At 38.1% G+C, this 21,971-nt stretch overlaps 1 protein-coding gene across 8 annotated transcripts in view; it reads right to left on the reverse strand.

Moving 5' to 3' along the window:
- CTNNA2 (catenin alpha 2) overlaps window positions 1-21,971 on the reverse strand; it is a 1,140,166-nt gene that overhangs the window by 851,931 nt on the left and 266,264 nt on the right.

A 21,971-nucleotide genomic window follows, 5' to 3' on the forward strand; every position in this document is an offset into this window, starting at 1 on the left:
CATACTTAAAGTTAGATGACCCTGAGACTTTGCTGATTTTCTGTCAGAGAAATAGTATAGCATTGCACATATTTTTCACTATTGTGACAGCATGCTTGTCAAGATGAGGCTAGAACATATCTTTATTCACAGTTAGACTGATTCATAAAATATTTAGACATACAGTAGGTAGGCCTCCAGTTGTAGTATTGTCCTGGGCCCTACAAATATTAAGGTTGTACCTATCCTGTTCCGGTATAGGACATCAAAATCAACTGCGCAGCTCCATATCCTCACATTCTCAATGGTCAGCTGAAGAGGGAGCCTGAAGTAAGATGCTGAAGACAATATGCATGGAAAGATATACTAGACTTTGGTTTCAAGCAAGGTAGATTTATCCTACCTATTACATCTTGGCAGAATGTACATACTTACTCTTATTCATGGAGTATATTACCTAAATGCTCACTTTATGTTTCAGTTATTCAAGATAAGTTATGGAGATCTACCGTACAGCATAGAACCTACAATTAATGATAAAATATTGTATGCTTAAGACTTGCTGAGCGGGTAGATCTTATGATAAGTTTTGTTACTGCAAGATAAATAAAGAAATAAATAAAAGGCAGGGAGGAAACTTTGGAAGGTGATGGGTATGTTTATGGCCTTGATGGTGGTGATAGTTTCTCAGATGTTTCCTTATCCCAGAGCTCAGAGCTGTATATATTATATATGTACAGCTTTTTATATGTAATAAATGAATAAATAAATACTCACTTTGAGGTTCATATTAAGCATTCTAATCTTCAAAAGTAATTGCTGTTTTTGCCATTAAAAGTAAAGGCAAAAGAATTAAAAATAATGTCAAAAACCACAATTACTTTTGCACCAACCTAACACATGTCTAAAGTCATGATGAAATACTATAAATCCCTATATCTGCTATCTCATTTACTTTTCTCTGAAGTCCTATTTTCTTTCTCTCCTAACCTCCTTCTCATTCTTTCCTTTTCTTTTTTTATTTTTTATTTTTTTATTTCCACAGGTTTTTGGGGAACAGGTGGTATTTGGTTACATGAGTAAGTTCTTTGGTGGCGATTTGTGAGACTTTGGTGCACCCATCCCTGAATAGTATACACTTCACCCAATTTGTAGTCTTTTATCCCTCAATCCCTTCCCACCCTTTCCCCCCACAGTCCCCAAAGTCCATTGTATCATTCTTATTCTTGTATGTTTTATCTCCTTCTTCTGTGTGTGTGTGGGTGTGTTTGTGTGTGTGTGGTATTGGGGAAAGTTGGAAAAAGAAAAGAAAAATGAAGAATAGGGATTTTTGTGCAATAATAAAATCTGATTATGTATTGTAATTTCTGCACTACAATTTGGGTTGGCCCAAGACCTAATGGTGAAGGAGGCTAAGATTTACTTTAAGATGTCTCCCCTTCACCTGGATATTGGGCGGCGATTATCCATATGGGTCTTCCATCTTTTTGCACATCTTGTGAGCCTATGCACTAACTGCCCCTTTGTTTGAGACTCTCTTATCACAGATGTTTGCGTAATGAAAACCTTGGAAGATAGAGAGGGTACAGGCCAGGTTTGCTTTTTATTTCCTATAATAAAAATAACATCTCCCTTAAGGGGAATGTTTACTATTCAAAGTAAAAGATTCAGGTTCCTTTAGCTCAGGGATGGGTGTTTCCTGTCCAATATAAAAGATAAAGCTTCCTTTGGCTCAGGTACCCTCAGCTGGGGTGCAGCTCCACTGCATGCCCAGCTCTACATGAGTCCCTCTGTCTCACCCCCATGGGACTCAGGGTAGGGGGATCCAACATGAATTTGAGACTCACACTGCTTTCTGTGCTGTGAGTAATAAAGGCATTTGTTTTTGATGCAGTCTTATGTCATCTACCAGCTTTTCTGAAACTGGCAAGTTAGCTTGCTGGCAGTGCAATACTGCGCATGCTGCAGAGCTCTTAACACAAGGCTTCTTTTTTTTCCTTCATCACCTTCCATTTCAATGTCTCCATGCTGCTCACCAGAGATATTCCACTTAGGCCCATATTCTCTGGATTGGCATCATACTAAACATACGTACCATCCAAAATTCTCTCTATATACTGCACAAAATATTGATACAGCTCAGCACATAGATGTGCCACTGATTTCTGTTAAGTAGAAGAACAAATGTAGTACAAGAACCAATGAATTTGGATTATGTAATAAATGAGTTATAAAATTACAAGGCATTGTTTAGTATAGGTATTATAGAAATAAATATTTTGCATACATACGTTTTTATCATTGATCAGGTTCTTTGGATTTCAGAAATGTGTCATTTTGTTGAGTACTCACAAGTGACAATGTCATGAGTATCCTCATCTCTGTTTTACTGATTAGGAACTGAGGGCAGAATGGTAAGTGATTTTTCTAATATCACAAAACCATGAAATGTTCAATCTAGGGCAATAATTATGATCCTAAAGTCTGAGATCTCTTCACTATTTCCAAACTTCACAAGCTTAATTTTTTTTTTCCCCAAAAAAGGTAGGGGCAACTCATTGGAATGAATCATTGCCAAGCAATGAGGCAGGTAAAGTAAGAAAGAACTTGTAAGAACACATCCAGACACAAGGACTTCTTTCATCCAGCATGTCACAGGGTCTAAGAAGTTACACTGCAAACTAAAAAGACAGTCTGCCACAGTTTTGTGGGGCAACAAGGCTGAGCACAGGTGGATGCTTGTACACACAGTAGTCTGTATTACAGGAAAGGAACTCTGAGCTTAGAGAAACACAGTTTTTTATGGATAGCAAACATGTCTGTCCTCTGCTCCAGAGGGAGACATTATCTTTATTTCCAAGGCTGTTTACTATGCAAACATCCTTGAAAAGCTAATCAGGTACAAAGAGTACCCAGTGCCTCTGCTCACACGATGTGCAGAAATGTGAGAGATCCATGGAGAACTGTATCTAACACAAGACCTCGGAGAGCAGAGAACATACCAGTCACCTACACGGCTATATTTCCAGAGCTGAGAAAGAATAGGCCTGATTAGAACTCAAAATATATTTTTTAATGGAAGAATTACACTAATTGGTATTTGTATCCACAACTGCATTGTATAAAAATGTCATATTATTTAATTTTATTTACACCTGACTCTTAAGAAATTCAATTATGAATGCAGGAGGCCACTTGTCCTTCTCCATAGAGTGACAAATAATACATGTGTCTTTACTATACCTAAGGAAGAGATTCTGGTAGATGGTTGAGAATGATGACAGCTCATTGTCCAAATTACACATGATCCCTTGCTGCATATGGGCTTGAATTTTTCTGAATGCTGAGAATTTGCAGCCCCTAGAAGTACCTGGAGGATGTCTCCTTTGTGATCCTGCTAGAGCACAGCCATGGGCTTGGTCTTTGTGGAACACCCAGTCCTCCATCTACTTCCTAGTCTTGGAGAATACTCCTACTTCTTTCTACTTCCTCTAATCTCAAAAGTAATATTCTCCCCATTTTCTTCTCTCCACTAGCATGATTCTTTCAAGGAGTATATGTTTTCATAAAATAAAAATCCTACATAACAAAGGCTACCCCTGAAGCAACTACACACAGAGGCTTAATTACCTTCTTGTAATGGAGAAGAGAAGATGCAGGCAGGATGAAACAAACATTATCTCAATACATTATCCTAACCCATTATTATTGTTTACATGTCTCTATACGTAAATCCATTTCTTTATTTTAAAATCTTTGGGGCTTGGAAGGATGAAAGGAGAGGTAAAAAGGATCGGTTGAGGCATGTCTGGGAGAGAAATGGGAAAAACAAACTGGATTCATCTTTAGGGCTTCAGGGATCTCATCAGATTCTTATTTGCTCCACAGCTCAAATGCCAACCTCCTACTCTGTTAATATCTCAACATTCAGTGACAACCGTTGAACAGACCTTGGGTGGCCTTTTTTATGTCTATTAATTCATGTAGGGGCTAAACATATTATTTAAATAGTTTTTGAAATCTACCAATAAGTACACTGGGCTAATTTTATATCTGTGCCCAATCTATTCATACTTTGTAAGCCATGAATCAAAAGTTGAATACAAGTAGGTTTGTACTAATTCAAAATAAATGACTCATTCAACTCTTAGGAAATAAAGTTACAAAAGGTTTAATTAATCAGCTCTAGCTAATACATGTTCTCTACGTTCTAAATGATCTGCAAAATGGTTCATAATTTCTACTTCTGAGGAATAAGCCAGGTGAAAATAATTATTTGGCCCTAATATTTATGGCTTGTCGAAAGTGGTTACTATGTCTTATTATGCATAAGTCTAAGTAACGATCAATAATAGGGGCATTAAATGACATCATAACTATGATTGGATCAGGGGACACTTACTCAAAACTGGAAGTTGAAGAAAATAGCAGGAGACTGAATGATAGGTATAACTGGTAGCCAACTGATAATTCTATTTACAATTTACCTGGTTCCAATAATTATTCTCTGGCCTTATAATCTGATTCCTAAGTAATTTCATTTAAAAGTCACAACCCCATTGTATTTCTAACATTACACTGAAGTTAGTTTCAAAAGATCTTAGAAGGTCATTTATTTAATCAACAATCATTATGCCTCAATTCATTAGTATATAGCCTTCAAATCCCATTTACCTCTACACCTACTCTTTTTGGCATTTTACCCTCACCACCATATTCCAATCACTCTCACAAAGGTTACCAATTACTCTCTTAACTGCCAAAGAGCAATTTTCAGTATTACCTTACTCACCCTTTCTCCATCCTTTGACATTGTCAACTCCTCCCTCTCTCTAGTGCCTTTCCCCTTCACTGGTTTCTCTGACACCATTTGGCTTGGTAATTTTCCTAACAGCTCTTAAACAGTTCCTAGCTGAAATTCCTCTTTTCCTCTTCCCCAGGATTTCATTTGTATCTTTTTACTTACTGCTCTGCTTCTACAAATTCCACCTAAGATACTGCATCCACTATTATGATTTCAGCTACTACCGATGTACTGCTGACTACATCACCACTATTTGTGATTCTCATTTACTCTAGAAGTACATTTCCAAATGTAAATATTCCCTGAGGTGCTCTTTCTTGGCCTTTTTCTTTATTCATATGATCTGTTTTTCTAATTGGCTGACTCTCTCCCAGAAGATTAATTTCCACTCTCATCACAGATTGCCAAATCCTAGTTCAAATATATTTTGAACTTCAGGCCCATATAGCCAAGTGTCTATGGAGGCCTCTCCCCAGATAGCCAGGAAGCATGTCAAATGCAACATATCCAAATATTAATGTGCCATCTTCCCAGAAGTCTTGTCTCTCCTCTCACCATCACAGTCTTGATGAGGGGCCCCCGGACACCATCCTCTACTTCCCAATTTTCCTTCCACTTCCCATTTCCACTCACCACACACTCTCAACTCTACTGTAAAAATGTGCCATGTGTTTGTCCATTGCACTACCACATAGATACAATTCTCATCATTTTTAACCTAGACTACTGAAATAGGCCCCTGAGTGCTAATTGTGATTCCTGGCTTCCTCACCTCTCCCCAGTCCCCAAGGGATGCATTTTTCCCTCTGCAATAAAAACTTGGCTCACATGCAAATCGAATTGGCTCACTGTCCTGCTCAAAGTCATTTGTCTTCCCATAAGCCCTATCATACAAAATAAACTCCTTCCACTCTGGTCACAATGTCCTTTGTGATCTGACTTTCCCGTTCCTGGCAAGCCTCATCTGTTGCCATTCTCCCTCTGGCACTTTAAAATCTGGCCCACTCATCATTCCCTGACACATTGTGCCTTCTCAAATCTCTCAGCTTTTTCCAATGTTATTCTTCTTTTGATAGCCTTTCACATTTATAGACCTGTAAAACCTCATCCATGAAGTCTCATTTCAAGGGCTAGCTCCTCTAGGAACATTTCCCTGACTCACACAGGTTTGACTCGTGACTAGAATAAAGCTGTTACCCTTTTCTCTGTTGTGTACTTTACACACAATGTCCACCTTATATGACTATTGTAACATTTAATTAGTTAACACATTTAAAAGGCTAAGCAGTGCTGAGCTCATAAGGTTTAATCTTAGTAAATATTAGCTATTACTATTTTTAACAGCTGACATGGTGTATCATTACATGTGTTTATCTTACCATCAGACATTAAACTCTTTGAGAGCAAGAAACAACTTCACGATTTTGCATTGTAAAGGATTTATTTTTTCCAATTGCTTTGTGTTTCTTTTACATTTAGATGAGACTAAGTATGGAATGTATGCAAAGCAAAATTATAAAATGAGTTTGAGCCTGCACAGACTGAAATGGAAGCAATATCTGTATTCAAAAGAGCACTGATACCTGGAAGTTTTGATGATTTATGCTATTATGCCCTGGTCACTAAGGTCAGTAAATTGTGTGCATGGATGTGTGTGCATGTATACATATGTATGTTTGTAGGTATACATGTATGCATGTGGACATGTATGTATGCATGCATGCAACCACTCTGGAGTCCTCTCACGGAAGTAGGTGTCCCTTAACCTTTCCAGTTAAGTCCAAAATACATATTTGTAAATCTGAGTGCAGTATGTTTTCTGCAACATGACTGCCAACCTCTGATTCTGAAGCTGACAGAGGCATTTCTCATAGATATTTATAACTGAATTTATTCAAACTCATTAATGTTGTCATTTCTTATACTGCCACCTAAGCTAAAAACTTCAAAAGGTATCCTCTATATTCTTACCTCTCTGCAAACACTTCCAAGTCCACACAGGATCCTCTCTGGAATGTCTCTGCAACATCTGCCTGCACTCCAATTCCATTGCCATTATTTCTGAGTTTAGGCTTTCCACCATGCGAGTCTGAGCTCCCATCAACCTCATTCTGTGATCAGTTATTTTTCTAAAACATTGAACTGAGCAGGTTCTTTACCTGCTTGGAAAGCAGTGAGAGTTCACCAATGCCTAACAGATAAAGTTTCCAAACTCCTTGGCACAAAAGAGAAGCTCTCAAACTATTTGTCTGTAGTGACATGCACTAGGGATAAAATCCACACGTCAGACATACCCTCTAGTGTACTCAGGGTAACTTCTTTCGCATTCATCTAAGTGAGTGAGATTGGCACTAGTAGGGATTGTGATAGTCAAAATAATGCCCCTCCTATCAAATGTCCATGTCCTCATCCCGGTAACCTGAGAATTTGTTACCTTATATAGCAAAAGGCACCGTGCATGTGTGGTTAAACTATAGGTCTAGAGAGGGGAAGATTTTCAGGATTGTCTAGGTGGGCCCAGTGTCATTGGAAGGGTCTTTATAAGACAGAGGCAAGAGGATCAATAGATAAAAGGAGATGTGACAATGATAGCAGAGGTAGGAGTGATGCCATTGCAAAAAAGGGGCCACGAAACAAGGAAGGCAGTGACCTCTAAAAGTTGGAAAAGGCAAGGAAATAAATTCTCCCTGACACCTCCCAGAAGGAACCAGCCTGCCAACATCTTGACTTTAGCATGTGAAACTGATTTTAAACTTCTGACTTTCAGAACTATAAGATAATAAATTAATGTTGTTTAAGCCAATAAGCGGGTAGTAATATGTTGCAGTAGCAATAGGAAATGAGCACAATGATAATAACCATAATTTTTTTTAAATTAACCAACTTGCTTACTTCATCTTTTATGAATAACACAAACAACCCTGCTAAGCTCATCTTACTACTCCTCCCCGTGTCTTCTGCATTATGTATTACAAAAAGTCTCAGCTAACTCACTGGGCTCCCCTAATTGTATAGCACTTTAATACTGTAAAGATCAGATCATATGGTCTAAATTTTTTATGAAGCTGCTAAAATAGAAAGTTGAAAAAAGTTATAAGTATATAAAGACAAAAACAAATGAAGTAAATACAGTGTGCAATAATATATTTTTAAAATCATGGCAATACAAAGAAAGGCAGTGATTATTTTGAAGCTAGGATCACTTAGCACCTGTTTCAAGCAAGTCATCTTACTGGTTTTGGACACAATTTCTTATAGTTAATTAAAATGAGTTTTCAGTAAGAGTGAAGAACACAGAGGCAGGAATGAGTGAGGTTATAGGGGAGATAATGCCAAGGCATGGATTGAATAATAGGGGAGATAATGCCAAGGCAGGGATTGGATCTGATGGATCATTCAATGTCCTGAAGACAAAAATGGGCATTTAAAGTAAGAAAAGAGCAAAGTGAAGTTCCCAGATCGATAAACAGTTCAGAGGCAGGAATGATTATATTTATTTGGTGACAATGGATTGTCAGGTTGAGAAATCCGGTGAAATTAAATTTGTTAGACAATAGGAGATGAAGCAAAAAGTAGCAGGTTGGGGAGTACTTATAAGAAATTGTTGCTGAATGACATATTAGCAAGCATCACAATTAAATAGGTATGGGATGGTACTCCTCTAGAAAGTTCTCTAGTGTTGCAGTGTAAAGACAGGTAAATCTTAGCTGAATTTCTTAGTGTATTCTAATGTACCTGAAGAGAGTCTACTATCGTTATAATTAAAGTGTGGCAACTAGTTTCACCTCTGCCCACTCTTCTGGAAAGAATGCCTATTCCCCCAGCACATCCAAAAAAGAAAAAAAAATCTCTTTACTTAATTCATTTATTCTTGAGGTAAAAATAAAATGTGTGTTTCAACAGCAAATCTTAAAGTAGGATGTGTTTAATCCATTACCTTACATTTTACAGTACATGGATAAAATTGGGGAAAAAAGGTCATTTTCTATTGGAAAATTTATCAGCTGAAGTTCTGCATTTTGAGTCAAAAATAAAACATATCTTAATTAAATTATTCCTTCCACCTTTATTAATTTTAATGAATAAAATAAAAAAAAAACCCATGTCTACTTACTATTCTTTATTCTGCTTTTCTACTTCAATATCATTTCATGTTAACACGGTCATCTGTTTTCCACATGTATTAAATCACACTGAAGTACCTGTTAGTGTTTTTCAAACATTTTCATGTTTCAACATGGGAAATGGGATAAGACCTCTTCCAATCAGTAACAATGTGTTTCCCTATGGAATATGCAAGACCACCCTTAACAGGAGATTGGGATCTTCTCTCCTGTCCACCTCCTTCTTCCCTCAATTTAGAACCATTTAGCTGAGTTTTCCCTTTTGTTAGCATTTGTATATAGCAATTGTAAAGAGCATACAAACAATAACATGCAAGTGGCTATTTCTTTAATTTTTTTCTTTGGGATATACTTACAAAGTTAGAAATACCATATCATAGGATCTAGTAAGTACTGTAGTTCTTGCCCATTTTCTCAATTACAATGGAGTACCTGTTTCCCAGTTGTTTTTATTTATTCAACAAATATTCACTAAAGTCCAGCTAGCTGTGTGTCAGGCACTTCTCTAGGCACTGAAAATGCAAAAAGGAAGGCACCAAACAAACGCACACTAAATATCCCTGCCCCCATGGATTAAATATTCTGGAAAATATAGAAAAATAACAGATAATAACAAATTATAAATACAGCTTTTCATAGAATCATTTTCCTGTGGGAAAAAAAGCAAAGTGTGCTAACATGAGTGAGATCAGCAGAGGTGCTATTTCATACAGGATGGTCATGGGAGGCCTCGCTGGTAAGAAAAAACTACAGCAGAGATCAGAAGGACCGAGGGAGCAAATCCTAAATGCATTTAGGGACAGAGTTAAGTTAGGGTCAGAAGACAGCAGAAATGTCCCGAGGATGAAAGACGGTTGGCATCAATGAACTATGTGGTCAATGTCGCTGGAGCCCAGAAAGAAGGGATGTGAGTAACGGGAAGTAAATCCAGAGAACTGAGCACAGTACGCCTGTAAGGCCTTTGGCTTCTACCTTGCAAAAGATGGAAAGCCATCGGCAACTTCTGAACAGAAGTGGCACAAACCCACTTACGTATTAGAAGATCACTCTGGCTACACACTGAGGAGAGCATGGTGGCAGAAAGAGAAGCAAATAAGAGGCCATCCCCAGGATCCAGTTAAGAGATGGTGTTGTTTGGATCAGAGAGGTAGAAAGGCATGTCCATATTATTTTAACAGAAGTATCATATACAAAAAAGTACACATATCATCAATATATAGCTTAATTTTGACCAAGTAAACATCTGGAAGCTCCCATACAATGCCTCCCAGTCACTAAGCTTCAAGGGCAACCTGACTTCTAATAGCATAAGTAAGTTTCGCCTGTTTTTTTCCTTTATATAGATAAAAGCATAGGTTGTATATTTGTTGCTCGCTGCTTTTTTTCAACATTACATTTATGAGATTCATCCATGTTTATATATATATATGTATTTCATTCTTTGCTACATAATATGCCATCAATCAAATATACTACATTCTACATATAAATTCTGAGTATATATTGAAGGTAGAGCCAAGAGTTTGAAGATAGAAGAGATGAGGGTTATTAGAGACAGGAGTTGAGTATGACTCCAAATACAACCTGAGAAATTAGAACTGATACACAGAAAACTGGGGCAAGAGCAGGTTTGGAGAGAAAAAAACAGGAATTTGGCTTTGAACTTCTTAAGTCTGATATGTCTTCTAGACATCCCAACAGAGCTATCTAGTAGGCAGTTGTATATGTGAGTCTGTAGTTCTGAGGAAAGATACAGGCAAAGGTTTAAATGCAAGAGTCACCAGGGTAGAGCTGCTACATAAAATCATGAGTTAAATTACCTGCAGGCTGAGTGTTACAAGAGAAGTTCCTGTGGTCATAACTGTGCCCACGGGAACTACGGCCTTTAGGGTTGGGGAATACATCAACTTAGAGGCATTTGAATATGCAGGTCTTTAACCAACAATAAGCCTGTGGAATATTAAGAATTAGTAGCATAAAGCCAGCTCTGGTTCTGAATAAGTGTCTTGTCCTAAGACACGACCACTGGAAGTGGAGTTTGAGGAACAGGGAGAGGGTGATGGTGCTGTTAATCATCAGCCTACTGTTTGCTAAGTGAGATTCCTGTCCACATAAACCCTGGTCTATTCTAGTCACTTATTTCAATATGCACAGAAGAAAAACTTAATTCCCATTTTAATTTAATCATAAAGCTAAAATACAGTTGTTTAACACCAGAACTTCAAAATACATAGGTTTCTTCTTGGCAAGAAGCTGCTGTGAAATGCACAAAGTAAGGCTCAATAAATGTTGAATGAATTATTCCATATATATCTCAAGAGTTTTTAGTAACAACTGTAGGCAATTTAATGTGATAGATCTGTGAAAGTTAAGAAACCCTCTATACAATCAAGTTGGGAAAATGAACAAATTCTATTAACTGTACTGAGATAAGCATGTGTGTGTGTGCGTTTTGAGAAGATACATGTTGGCGGGGAAGACATGGAGAAACATAGTAGAGGGATGAGAGTGAAGGGAGGGAAGTCCTGGAGATGAACATGGTAGAGAAAAGAATGATCAAATTTATGTAAAAATTAAGACAGAGTGAAAATTAGGGGATAGGAAGGTAAGCCACTCTTCCCACTCAAGATTCTTCTGCAGAGTTTAACAAAAGGAATCCACACAATTATGTGTGATGAGTTTCCAAGTATAAAGAATAAAAGAAGTCCAGAGAAGTTCAGAGAAGAGAGAAATAAATTTACATTGGGAAAGCTTAAGAGGGATTTCTGGAAAAGGTGCAGATGACGAAGGCCCTGCAGTCATAATCCTAGTAGAGATTCCACTTCTGCTAACTAGATATACTAGCAGAAGGCCTCTGGCCTGGGATTATGTGTCTCATTATTTCTTGCAATTGGTTGAGTCACAAAGGTCATGTGACCAAATCTAATTAACTAGAAAGCTCTCTAAGCCTCTGATCCTGTCCCTGGCCACCACTGGCACAGTTTCCAGCCCCTGGCGGACCTATGATTTCTGTAAGCCACTCATTCTCCGTCAGCAACTTAAAGAACCTCCATCAGCATGCACAGAGGGACATAAAATGTCAAGATTAATTCTAAATATTCAAAAGACAACTCTGGTTGAGAGCTGACTTGAAACCAAAAATTATTAAGCACAATTGCTGACAATTAGGGGAATTAACTAGAAAGGGTGCGGGAAACTGGCAGAAGCCAAAAAAAAAAGACTGTCAAGAAAGAAGGAAGAAAACATACTAAAGTTATGAAAGAGATGACATGGACTAAATGAGAATATTGGTGGGGCAGAGCCAATTTGCAAAAACTAAAAATTCCATTGGCTGTCAATTTCTTCCCTTTTTTGGAAATGGATTTGCGCTCTTCCCCTTGCGAGGCCCCAAACTGACCTGTAGTAGGGCTTGTGCTGCTCAATAGCTGCTGCATTCTCCCCTAGAGGCAGTTGCATTTCATTGTTCAGCAAAGTGATTCTTATGTAGAGACTGAACAATTAAGTACTTAGGCATCCTGCCCAAGCAGGAAGACAACCAGTATCACTACACTGCATTTGTGGGGGAAGATAGGAAAATTTATCTTCCTCCAAGTTAAATGGTACAGAAAATCTTGAAGTTGAGAGCACATCTAAAAGAAGGCAAGCAGGCCGGGTGTGGTGGCTCACGCCTGTAATTCCAGCACTTTGGGAGGTGGAGGCAGGCAGATCACCTGAGGTCAGGAGTTTGAGACCAGCCTGGCCAACATGATGAAACCCTGTATCTACTAAAAATATAAAAATTACCTGGACATGGTGGCGTGCACCTGTAATCCCAGCTACTTGGGAGGCTGGGGCAGGAGAATCACTGGAACCCAGGAGGTGGAGGTTACAGTGAGCCGAGACTGTGCCATTGCACTCCAACCTGGGCAAAAAGAGTGAAACTCAGTCTCCAAAAAAAATAAAAAATAAAAATAAAAGAAGGCAAGCAATAGTGCTTTAAGTTGGCTAACTCTTCCAAAGTTTGCTTATTAATTTTCATTTTATATATAAAATTAAACATAATTATTGTAAATATAACCTTAAAAAATTTAAAGATTTGATAAGCAATAAATGCCACTAAACCAGAAAATATTATTTCACTTCAAGCACTATAAATCCATGTACAAATGTGAAATCTCAGCCTTTTCCATTTCAACTAAACAGAGTAGGTGTAAAAGGAAAAGGATTTAGTGAGCTAGTTCTGATCATTTTTAGATTCCCTTAAAATATTATTGAGTAAACAATAAAGAAGAGAAAGTATTTCACAGTTCTTATGTAGAGTTTAAATTGTTTAAATTGGGTCTTTCAGCTTCTCTGGATCTCATAATTTGAGAAATGTATGATTTTGGACTAACTACTTGTGTGTTTTGCTTTGAAATGAAGCCATTTCAGAATTGTTATTTTACGCACACACAGATATAAATTATCATCAGTTTTACATATAATTGCCCCAGAGATTCCTTAAATTTGAATTTCTGTAGAAAACTGCTACATTTTATTATTTGTTTACTTCCAGTTCAGATGGTTTTCCACAAAGCAGCTATCAAATACTTTTTGATCTTTCAAAAAGTGAAAAATAAAAATCAATTATATTTAAGAAACCATTAATTAGCAACATCTCATAAGAGCATGTCTTGTACTGTTTTTGGCAAATGGGCTATACACTAAAGCTCCTAGTGTCAGAGGCGTTTGAACCAGAGCAACTCCATCTTGAATAGGAGCTGGGTAAAATAAGGCTGAAACCTACTGGGCTGCATTCCCAGATGGTTAAGGCATTCTAAGTCACAGGAAGAGACAGGAGGTCGGCACAAGATACAGGTCTAAAGACCTTGCTGATAAAACAGGTTGCAGTAAAGAAACCAGCTAAAACCCACCAAACCCAAGATGGTGACAAGAGTGATCTCTGGTCATCCTCACTGCTACACTCCCACCAACACCATGACAGTTGACAAATGCCATGGCAACGTGAGGAATTTATCCTGTATGGTCTAAAAAGGGGAGGCATGGATAATTCACCACTTGTCTAGCATATAATCAAGAAACCACCATAAAAATGAGCAACCAGCAGCCCTCAGGGCTAGCTCTGTCTATGGAGTAGCCATTCTTCTATTCCTTTACTTTGCTAATAAACTTGCTTTCACTTTACTCTATGGACTTGACCTGAATTCTTTCTTGCATGAGATCCAAGAACCCTCTCTTGGGGTCTGGATTAGAACCCTTTTTCTGTAATACTAGGATATCTTTATTACTTTTCTTTTTTTAAACTTTGTTTTTATAAGTCAGTGCTTAAAACAAAGAAAATACTACCTTTAAGTCTTCTCTATATTGGATGCTTCCTTATATTTACAAAGAAAAATTTGAATCAAATATGAGCAAAGTATAAGTTGCATGAATTTTATGAAGTAGAAAGACACTTCTAAACAGTAAGTGCAGAAATTGAACATAATTTATAATAGATAGCATTGTCTTCCTATCTGAAGTAAGAGAAAGGATTGCTTGCTTAGCTAATGTCTTACCCTCCTTAGGCCATTTAGGGGATTAGAGCAGATCAGGCATTCTTAAAGTAGAATAAATGGTGGTTCACAGGGAATTCATGAAACTGAAGTTGTATGTAGTGTGTTTGAGTGTGTTCTGTGTTTCTGTATGTTTGTGGGGGAAAGAGAATCCTTTGTTTTCCTCAGAATCTCAGAGGGCTCTGTATTCCCCAGACAAAAGCCTTAAAAACTGCTGAGCTAGAAGATCTCTAAGATTCTTTGAGGTCTCCAAAGTTCCTCAGATGTCTGGTAGTCAAATGTGATTGTTCACAAAAAAGAGTCAAACTGCAAAATATTTGAAGAGATTTATTCTGAGCCAAATGTGACTGACAAGTGGTTCATGACACAGTCCTCAGGAGATGCTGAGAACATGTGGCCATGGTGGCCAGGCCACAACTTGGTTTTATACATTTTAGGGATACATAAGGCATCAATCAATACATGTAAGATGTACATTGGTTCAGTCTGGAAAGCCAGGACAAGTGGAAGCCAGGCTTCCAAGTTATAGGTGGATTCACAGATTTTCTGATTGACAATTGGTTGAAAGAGTTATTATCAATAGAAAGGACTGTCTGGGTTACCATAAGGGGTTGTGGAGACCAAAGTTTTATGATGCAGATGAAGCCTCCAGGTAGCAGGCTTCAGAGAGAATAGATTGTAAGTGTCTCTTATCAGACTTAGAGTCTGTTGTAGCAGTAATTCCAAAAGGCAGACGGGTATAATGAGGCATGTCTGGCTCCCATCATGGCCTCCCATCATGGCCTGAACGAGTTTTTCAGGTTAACTTTGGAATGCCCTGGACCAGGAGGAGGGGGGGGGGGTCCATTCAGACAGCTGGGGGGCTTAGAATTTTATTTTTGTTTTACATGATCATCAGGTAAGGGTGAACTTTCAAGCTCATCCTGCAACGGCTCCTCTCTGTGTGACTGTCATCTGGTCATTTCCTCCTTTGGATAATACATCCAGGGTCATCATGGGTAGTATAAAGACTTTAGGAAAGTCCAGCATATTAAAATTATCTGCTGCTAAAATGTCTGTTTACATTTCAGTGTACGGAGTGAGACCACGTTTCACAAAATCTGAAAATAACAATAGGGAAAAAAGTAAAAAAGTAAAAAGCACAGAGGTCAGAGTTAATAAGGGTAGGACAGGGATGAAAAGAAATAATGACATGTGTCCATTAGTCCATCTGCTACTTATATGCTCTAGGCAGGCACCAGAGTCACCTCAGGCCATCTGCACCCTCCGACTGGATTCTTGACCTATTATCCAGGTGTCTTTCTTCAGGCCTGCTGTCACCCCCACTGCCTGGCAGAAACAGAGAAGGGGGATGAGCCCTTGCAAAACCTCTTGAAAAGGCCAGTCACCCTTGGATACTCCAGGAGGCTTCAATCTATTGTTGGCTGTCAAAATCACCCCAGAAGTTTTCTTCCTGAAAGGCAGTTCCAACCTCAAGATTATTTTTTCCCCATTAAGAAGATCTTTCAAATTACAAGACATACAAATGGACAAAACAACAACAACAACAACAGAATTTCAGATGTAAATGTTTCACATCAACAAAGTGAGGTATCTGCCATCATAAAGCCTAATGTGGCAAATAAGCCTTCCCTTGGCTGGAATAAATCAATGTTTTCTAACCAGTGGAATGGCCCTGTGTCTTAGGACCTTAGGACAGGAATTAGCAAACTATGGCCCATGGGCCACACTCAGACTGCCACTTGTTTTAATAATGCCTGCAAACTAAGAATGATTTTTACCTTTTTAAATGGTTGTGGTTTAAATATCTATCTAATAACTTTGATTTTTCAAACTGGCATAAAAACCTTAAATTGTTTCTGTTACTTTATATAAAAACAACTTTGCCTACTTCTTGTCTAAGAGATACATATCACAGTGAGAAGAGAGAGGAGAGAGAGAAGGAGAGAAAGAAAGGCAAGGAAAATGTAATCTAATTCCATATATTAACATGGATGCAATTATCTTAAATATCAACAAGTAAAATACATCAAAGTATTTAAAAAGTACATATGTTACATGTGTGTATGTATGTATATATGTATATACGTATATGTTGTGTGTGTGTGTATATATGTATGACTGCATATATCCATATATACAGTCATCATGACCAAGTAGGTTTTCTTCCCCCATGAATTCAAGAATGGTTCAACATAGAATATTTAGGAATGTAATTGCCATACTAACACATTAAATGAGAAAAATTAGAAGCCATGCAGAAAAAAGTACCTAATGATATAATGGAACACAAAAGTCATGAATAAGCCTTTTTTTTTTTCTTTTGACGGAGTCTCACTCTGTAGCCTAAGCTGGAGTGAAGTGATGTGATCTCGGCTCACCGAAACCTTCACCTGGGGTGCTCAAGCCATTCTCCTGCCTCAGTCTCCCAAGTAGCTGGGACTAGAGGCATGTGCTACCATACGCGGTTAATTTTTTTGTGTATTTTTAGTAGAGACGGGGTTTCACCATGTTGTCCTGGGTGGTCTTGAACTCCTGAGCTCAGGCGATCCACCTGCCTCAGCCTCCCAAAGTGTTGGAATTACAGGCGTGAGCCACCACACCCAGCTGAAAAGGCTTTTCCTCTTTCCATCCTCCCTGTTAGGAAGGATGAGGCACAACTATTTCATATAGACAGATCATGCAATCACATGCCATTTGTTTTACATGAATTTCACATAAATCATTTCCTTTTATTCTTGTCTCTGGCAAAACAAGTACAAAAAAAAAAAAAAAAAAAAAACAACCCACACAAATAAATCTATGACTGGTAGATCTTTGCTACCTGGACATTTCCTCTTTACAAATATCTATTCCCCCTGTCCTGGTTATCTTGCCACCAGCTCATTTGGAGAAATATTATAGGTTAGAAATTAGGACATAATATATTTTTCCTCTAATTGGAGAAATAATTCTGCCATCCTAGAATTGATGTAATAAAATCAGGTCTGATTCCCCTACTTCTGTTTTGGTAAGATGGGTTTTAATCCCATATCTTATGCTCAAACATCAAGTGCTCTGCACAGAGAAGAGAATGGGGCAAGCTCTCTGCTGGACACAAAACATTGCAGTGGTGAAGTAAGTGGGCCTTGGGAGCACTCCACCTGCATCTGAATTCCTGTTCTAGTTATTATCAACCTGTGGCCTTCATAAGTCTCTCTGCTACTCTAAGAACCAGTTTTCTCATCCATATATAAAGGAAGATGAGAGTATCTTAGTCATAACGTGGTAAGGAATGCAAATGAATACACACACAGACACACACACACACATGCACACACACACATAACAAGTGTTTGGTATGGGCTAAGAGCTCAGTAAATATTGGCTGTTCTTATAGTAGAGAAATCATCCAGTTGCTGACAGATTGCTTTCACTTAAATTTTCCAGGTAGGGGCCCCATGAGGACCAGCTGTATAGTAAGCAGTTCCTATTTTTAGATTCCCATGAACCCTACTCAAGCTTAAGATAAACTTCCTTCTCTTCAGCTGGTTTGTGTGTGGCTTGAATCTCCACAGCAGCAGTCACAGCAACAAAGCTCTGATTGGAAAGTCGGGCCACTGGCCCCACAGACACGTTTAACTGCAGCTGGAGCCCAAGCAGGTCTCCCATACACGAGTCGGCCAACCTGCATAAATCAAGTTGTGAGTTAATTCCAAGGGAGCATTTTCATTATGCGTACTTACATGCTCTAGGTTACTCACAGAAGATGCTCTTAGGTCCTCAGAAAGAAACAATTAGAAATTGTACCAATGTGACTGAGCTCTTTAACAAACTCCACGTGGGTTTGGCTCAAATAACTAAAAGGGTTGGAGATTAAGCTAATACTTTTATCTCCTAGGCTCCATAATTAGGAAATGTATTTTCTGTGGAATATAAGAACAACCATCTGTCCCCAATTAAAGAATATATAATATCATTACAAAAATATGATGCCATTGTTTCATTGTTTTTGAAATATGATTAACAAGCCAATGAACGATAAGTTTGAAGTTCAGAATTGCTTTATGATAAGTGGATTTAAATGCTTGAATGTGCAGATATATTCGGCAATGATTCTGTCCCAGTTGAGTAGTTCATGGCCTCTGCCATCTCCTAATTGTCTAAGTGATTGCTTTTGATTTATACAGTGGTTTTTCTTCCCGACTCATATGCAATTGATTTACCTTAAACCTTCAGTGTAGCTTTTTAAAGAATATAAGCTTAGAAAGCCCTTAGTTATCATGAAGAGATTTTGTATCCGTTACCATGGATATTGCTTTGGTGGTACCCAGACACTATCATGACAAGAAGAATCACATAGTACCTTTCTATTTCTGTATCCTGTTCATTATTTATTTAAAAAAAAATTCCAAAAGTTAACTGGTTGGAATTTATTAGACACTAATCTAAGGCATATACAAACAACAACATAAACAAAAGCCGTGTTCAAAGTTTCATTATTTGAGGATTTCACATTTTAAAATTTCAGGCAGATGAAAGTGTATTGGTCTTCATTAAACTGCCAGAATATCTTTGCTGCCTGTTTGAATAAACGCTTTGGACACTAATTTCCAAATCTGCAGCTCATAAGGGAGGAATATAATCGGATGATTCTTGCTTATGTATAATTCATGAGTAACTGTCAGGGTATGCAGTTAGATGAATGCCCTCTCACTCATTCCCTTACCAACTATGGAGAATACTGTGAGTTAAGAGTTCAAGTACTTCCTAATATTAAGAGTCGGAAGAAGAATTTGAGATTTCAATAGTAAATTTAGAAATGCAACAAGAAATAAAGTTCTCATGACCATTGAAGAGTGCTATTTAGCTGGTGGTGGAGGTGGTGGCAATGTCAACTGCCTACTATGCAACACCCACCAAAAAACTCAAGAATAAAGATAACACAGAAAATGGCATTTATTTGTTTTGAAAACATAAAAAAATTACCTAATGTTCCCATATTCCACATGCCCTCTACCACAGAGTTGAATCTCATTGGACCTCAGTTTTTTTGTTTGTTTGTTTGTTTTTTAATGCTGTAACTAATAGTTAATGCATGCTGGGCTTAATACCTTGGTGATTGGTTGATAGGTGCAGCAAACCACCACGGCACATGTTTACCTATGTAATAAACCTGCACCTCCTGCACATGTACCCCTGAACTTAAAATAAATTTTTTAAAAAATGCATTAACTTACTTAAGTTCCAATATGCTTTGATCCTTTGTATTTTTCTACTCTTAGTTGTAGCCTCCTGAGAAATGCTAATATCAATGATGCCAAAATATACTAAATAGATCATTATATAATGGTAGCATTGCTAAAGGAAAAACTTAGAAATAGAGAGAAAATTAAAAATTTAAGTAGACATACAACTGTCCATTTCTGTCTGTATCCTCTACAACCAAAATGCCACAAAACTGCAGAATTTTTAAAATAGAATATTAAAAGATCCAGGGCTTTTGTTGCTTCTTCCAGAACTGTTTTCCAACTGTCATTCATGCCTTGTCAACCATACCAAATGAGAGAAACCCAACACTGTCCATTTATCAGCAGCTGCTGTTATTGTTTAGTCTTTCTTATGAATATCGCCCCCTTCCCAAGCAATGTTCCAACTAGATAAGCTCAGCAGTATTAACCATATAGTCCTATCATAAAGGGATGGCTTTAAAATATTCATTGGTGATAAACATGACCCCTGTTACTGATGCAATCTGCAATATAGGAACAATTCATCTTCTAAAGTTACAAATGCTGAAGGTCAGAAGAAAGGTTTCTCTATGCCACTAAGGCTTAGGAATCTATTCCTTTCCTGGTAAGTGGGGTGAAAGTGAAAGAGGGAATAAGAAATATAAATTTCCTAATACTGGGCCAGAGAGATGGTGCAAATTGAATATTGCTTTTTGGGGCTCATTTCAAAAAATAATCTTATGACCCTGTTTTGTGGATATTCACAAATGAAATATATAGTTTGTAGTTCAGTATTATTGCCCTGTTTGCTTATAACCATGCCTTCTTCTCAGAGCCATTTCTAGAGCTCTGTTAACTATGGTGCCTTTAGTCAGTACCATATACATGCAATTACCCAGGGAGCTCCCATTTTCCTGTGTGACTCCACTCCTGGCCCAGAGTGTCTAGAAGAGTCTAACAGTTATATATTGCTGCATTAAAACAATAAAAACCAACAAACAAAACCACACTCCAGAAGTGAGTGGCTCAAACCCATAACCATTTATTAGTTCCCATGACTGGAGGCATGGGGGGTATTCTCTGAACTTTCTAATACAGAGGCTTTCAACTACAGGGTCAGCTAGGCTAGAAGGTTCAAATGGCCACATTCCCATTTAGCAATTAGCACTGCTGTCAGCAGGGGGTTAGGATCAGCTGGGAAAGCCACACTTCTTTTTCTATTTAGTCTTTCATCTGAGGTCTTCATGCCTTCTTCTCTCATGTCAGCATTACAACAGGGCAGAAACAAACATTAAAACGTCTCTTGAGGCCCGGGTGCAAAACTCACTCAGTGTCACTTCTGCCATAATCAGTTTGTTAGTTAAGGCAAATGTTAAGACAGGTTCACAGATTCCGAGAGAGGGAATATTTGATTTCTTGATGAGAGAAGCCGCAAAGCCACATTGCAAAAGATCATGGAGGAAGGTGTAGCAGCCATCTCTGAAAACAATCTACCAAAAGGGGACTCACGAGTCTCTATAATACAGCAGCCAAGATTTTACACTAACCCAAAGAAAGTAGTGAATTAACTCTGGCTCTCTCTGGTTAAAACTCAGATTGTGTTGGATCTATTTAGTGGACAGAAAAAAACAAAAGATAACCTTCAGCATGAAAGCAGTTTGGCACATATCAGAAAGGAACAGAGTTGATACACAGAAAGACTCACTATGTTTGTTTCCAGCTTTGCATGAGGCCTCTCAGTGTGTGCCTTAAGATCCCCATTCTCCATAAGATACTGTGAAAGAAAAACATCTTGAGGCCCCAAAATCACTAAGCTAAAAGGAAAATTTAAGCTGGAAACTGCTCAGAGCAAACCTGCTTCCTATTCTATTCAAAGTCATCCCCTCTGCTTACTGAGATAGATGCATATTCTGATTGCCACCTTTGGAAAGGCTTATCAGAAACTCAAAAGAGTGTAACCATTTTTCTGTCACCTACCTGTGACCTAGAAGCCCCCTCCCTGCTTCGAGCTGTCCCCATATTTCTGGACGGGAGCAATGTACTTCTTACATATATTGATTGATGTCTCAGGTCTCCCTAAAATGTCTGAAACTAAGCTGTGCCCTGACCACCTTGGGCACAGGTCATCAGGACCTCCTGAGGCAGTGTCATGGGAGTGCATCCTTAACTCCGGCAAATAAACTTCCTAAAATGATTGAGACTTATCTCGTCATTTTTCTTGATTGACAATACCATCCTCTCTTGCTTAATTCAGATTGGGTTCCTGTCACTTGTACCTAAAAAAGTCATCTTAACTCACACTTCCAGTTTATGTCCAGTTTAT

Source organism: Pongo abelii, chromosome 12, assembly GCF_028885655.2.
Source record: "Pongo abelii isolate AG06213 chromosome 12, NHGRI_mPonAbe1-v2.0_pri, whole genome shotgun sequence".
Lineage (NCBI taxonomy): Eukaryota > Metazoa > Chordata > Mammalia > Primates > Hominidae > Pongo > Pongo abelii.